General features: G+C 30.6%; 1 protein-coding gene across 1 annotated transcript in view; it reads right to left on the minus strand.

Annotated features, from left to right (window-relative positions):
• LOC145286435 (uncharacterized) overlaps positions 1-5000 on the minus strand; it is a 118719-nt gene that overhangs the window by 42828 nt on the left and 70891 nt on the right. The window lies entirely within an intron of this gene.

Here is a 5000-nt window from a genome sequence, read left to right on the forward strand (position 1 = left end):
CCTAAAAGTAAGGCTAGAAGAACACTGTAAAGCAGTGAGATAAGGGGGAGGTCGAAAAGTTGGGACTAGCTGATTATGGAAAGAAACAGGAACACACTTCCCTTTGTGAAACGAGGTCAAAATAATTGACAGGGAGGCAAGATGGAGAGTCAGGCGACTCAAAGAAGCAGCACATATGCTAAAAAAAAAAAAAAGAACATTAACAAAGCAGACCAAGCTTAGAAACTAATAGAATTTGAGAACCTCTAATTGTAAGAAAAACAAAAATTGTATACCCTTAAAATTTTAGTGATGGAAGGGAGATAATCCCCTGTCGATCTTTATTTAAGTGCCTCCCCTTTCTCAACCAATTTTTTTCACACATACGAAACAGCCATAAAACAGAGACTAACTCCAAGAATACGAAAATATCTACGGAGCCAGTAATTTTTCTCCCTTTTTTTCCAAACAATAACCAGCATGCATAACACTGAAGATGAGAACAATACTCCGATCAATACAAGTAATATATTTCAGATTTATCTCCCCTGATAGTTTCATATGTTGGTGATATGACAAAGACATAATATCAGGATAAATTTATTATGGATATGATTATTACTATCAATATGGTGATATTATCAAGTAATGTCATTATTAATAAATTAATATTATCAAGTAATATTATTATTAATATGAGGATTAAAATTGGAAAATTAGAAAGAAAATAAGATGTCTTGTACATATTTTGTTTTAACAAAGTAAACGTGGGGGGTAGTTTAAGAAAATGGCATGAAAGAATTTGTTGAAGTAATTCTTTGGAGTTGTATAAAACGAAGTATTCGTTAAAAAATGAAAGAAGAAAAAATATAATGAATGTGTATTTACAAAATGTACATTCGCAATATACACTATTTATCACAGAGAGTATTTAAGGAAACATACGATCGGAGGGAGGGGAAAGTTTATTGTACATCAATTAGTGTTTGGCTTGTTTAATTTTCCTCTCTCTCTTTCTCTCCCACTCTCTCTCTCTCTCTCTCTCTTTACTTTACTCTATCATTACATTCATGGAAGGTGTTCGACTGAGCTCTAATCTCTGCCCATCTCTGAAAATCATTTACAGCAAGAACTTGCTGGTTTGTTTTACAGTTCACAGTGATTCGAAAAAGTGGTCAACAAATGCAATATATAACAAATAAATGTTACCAAAGGCAAGATAAGTTGCCCTTCTACACAGTAGGATAGGGTTTTGGCGTTTTTAATTAATGTAAAATGTTTATTCAGCTCGAAAAACAAGTAATATCGACCGTTACTCGAGCGCAAGAAAAAAATGGCCGCGTAACAAATACATTGCGGCCATTTTTCCTGATTCCGATACAATGACTGATTCCGATTCTTTTTTAAAACCTCTAAATATTTAGTTAATTTAGTTAAATATTTTAGTTATAAAATTGTTGTGTTTTTCGTTTTAGTTATTTCTATTATCGTAAAATCTCATGTAATATGTGCATATGTTTTCTCAAACATACAAAATACACTTTTGAAAGGGGGGAATATACATTTTAATTTTGCTAGTAGTTTAAAACCAATAAATATTTATCATTAGTACCAGCAATGGGTAATTACATTAAAAAAACAAAAACGAAAACAAAAAACAATAAAATGAATCGTTTTTGGCGTCGCAACATATGCCAAAAATTGTCCGATTCCGATACCGATTCCAATACTGCAAAAAAAAATCGATTTTTCCAATTCCCGATTAATTGTCTCAATGCAAACATATATTTATAGTGATTGTATCGCTGGAGTTTTCGAGATGCCAATCCGCTGAAATTCCGGTGTTTATAAAAAAAGCAGAGCGTTATTATAGTATAGTTTATCTACTGATACAAACACTAGCAGGGAAGGACCCGTCGTAAAATACGCTTAAATATGATGTTTTCATTTGTCCATATTTCGTATATATTATTATAGAGTCGTGATTTGAAAAGAAAAAAGAAAAGTATTTGGGTGGCATCAGCTAGAATCGAAACCGAAAGCAAAACTGTAGCATTCAAAGCTGGTGATGTTACCACTGTGCCAATGTGACCATCTGAACTGATTAAAAATAAACTAAGATGAATGTACAAAATGTATAACGATTTTTTCAATTTTGACTCCTTTTTCACCCCTTAAAAACTATTTTAACCGGCTAAAGATTTTTTTCCTGGTTCCATGGAATTTCAATGGCTATTATCCTCAGACGAAACATAGTTAAAAAAAATATTTACTAACGGGACCTGTGGAAATTCCACAGCGAACTCATTCATATGTAGTATATCGATGTTGGCATTCTGTAAATATTCAGCGTACATGGAGACATTCTGACATTATTGTAGCTCTTTTGCTTAAACTGCAAAATTATTTATCTAAGCCAGCAGGGACGCCCGGAATAGCCCGGTCGTAAAGTACTCTTAAATATGATATTTTAATTTATGCAATTCCGTATATATTATTATAGAGTTAATGTTCTATCGATTTTTATATATTATAAAGTTGGGATTTAATATATATATATATATATATATATATATATATATATATATATATATATATATATATATGATTTGGGTGTATCTGCTTGAATCGAAACTGAAATCAAAAGTTTGGAAAAATTCTTGATAAAATTATTTATAAAAAATAGATTACTGGAGTGCCATCAGCTATTATCGAAACTCATGGAGAATTCTTGGTAAAATTAATCATAAAATAAAATAGATGGCTGGAGTGCCATCAGCTATAATCGAAACCGAAACCAAAACTTGTGAAGAATTCTTGGTAAAATGATTTATTACAAGAAATTAAAGTTCATAACAATTAAACGACAGTCACTCAGATGTAAGCGTGACACACAAAATAAATAACACACACTATCCAATTTATGTATGGATTGCCTATGAATTTTATTTGGCTAACTACTGCATAAATCTATAAATTTGCTGGTTATCACATAAATTGAAAACTAAAACTTTGAAAGAAAACATATTTATATGAAAGTTGATAAGCTGCCGAAAGAAATACATTAAAATCATATATTAAAAGAGATCCAAGTTCAAGCTCGACGAAAAAAAAGTTGATATATATATGTATATATATATATATATATATATATATATATATATATATATATATAATATAAAGCTGAACGTCTGTGTGTGTCTGGTCACGAATAGGCTCCTATATGGTTGACTATTATAGAAAACTGATTACATATAATGACAGAAGATGTATCGAGACACAGGAATGGGTATGTTTGATCTGGCATAATGATGATTCATTAAAATTGTGGGGTTTGCGTACGTGCCTAGTCCACAAAGTATGGAAATTAAAAATTTAAAACTTAAAAAACAAAACGTTTACAAGTGTTTTTGATATAGATATACATAATAATACTTTGAAAAGTATGTTTTAACTTAAATAGGGATAGTATAATAAAATTGAGGGGTCTGCGTTCTCGCCTGGCCTCCATAGAATGGAAATATACACAAACTTTAATTAAGACTTTTCATATCTATGTGCGTAAGTATACTTTGATAATGATGTTTCAGTTTGAAGAAATATTGTATAATAAAATTATGGGATGTTCGTTCGCGCCTGACCTCCATAGAATGGAAATATGTCACAAAGCTTAACAAGGTTTTTTAATATAGATCCACAGAATATTGTGATAAGTGTTTCAGTGTGAACAGGTATGGTATAATAAATTATGGGGTTTATCTATTTTATTTTTACTTTCATCATATTTTGCTTTGGTTTTAATACCCCCAAATTCTCTTTACAAACCTTCCTTTTCATAACCTATCATACTTTCATAAATCAGAGTCCATTTTCTGTAGGCTGTTTTTGAACCCAGTCAACGACGGGTACTTTTGCTAGCATATATATATATATATATATAACTGTTTTTTTTTAAAGAAATCCAGCAGAGTGCTCAATTATAAGAAAAATTCGAAAATAAGAGCTTGTATATATATATATATATATATATATATATATATATATATATATATATATATATATATATATATATATGTATATATAAATAATTTCTTCTTTTTACTATAATAATTAAATACCTACAGACGCTAGTGTTTCATCCTTTCGGGAATCTTCAGTGCAGGGTGTCACGATTAACACCAGTCGAACGATTCGAACCCTGCAACACGAGACATCTCTGGCTCGATTAGCGAAGACCGTATTAAATGTTTTAAATTAAAAATGTTTTAAATTAAATTAAATGTTTAAATTCAACGTTATTTCACGCGGTTAATGGTAGCTGACTACCATTAACCGCGTGAAATAACGTTGAATTTAAACATTTTAATTTTAAATGTTTATTTACGTCAGCCAGGCAGTGATCTATTCGTTATACGATGACCTATACATACGAGCTAAATTGACCGACTTTAATTCAACTGAAAGTGCTCAACGATAAGAAACAAATTTCTTAAAGGGGATGTCATAATTATTTTTTTACTATAATACTATAATAATTAAATACCTACAGACACTAGTGTTTCATCCTTTCGGAAATCTTCAGTGCAGGGTGTCACGATTAACACCAGTCGAACGATTCGAACCCCGCAACACGAGACATCTCTGGCTCGATTAGCGAAGACCGTATTAATTCGGCTACTATTAACCGCGTGAAATAACGTTGAATTTAAACATTTTAATTTTAAATGTTTATTTACGTTAGTTAGACAGTGATCTAATCGTTATACGATGATCTATGCATATATATATATATATATATATATATATATATATATATATATATATATATATATATATATATATATTGTTTGCAGAAATTTTTTAGATGAGACAAGTCATTGGAACCGTCGGTTTCAAACCCAATAATTAGGACCGATTAAGTTGTTCAGAAATACACACATTTGTTCCTAATCTCAGTCAGTGCAATGGCTGCCACAAGACAGTGCAGAATTGGACTTAAGGTTTTACATCAGGGAATTTCT

This window comes from Euprymna scolopes, chromosome 10, assembly GCF_053919585.1.
Source record: "Euprymna scolopes isolate OS-2025 chromosome 10, ASM5391958v1, whole genome shotgun sequence".
Lineage (NCBI taxonomy): Eukaryota > Metazoa > Mollusca > Cephalopoda > Sepiida > Sepiolidae > Euprymna > Euprymna scolopes.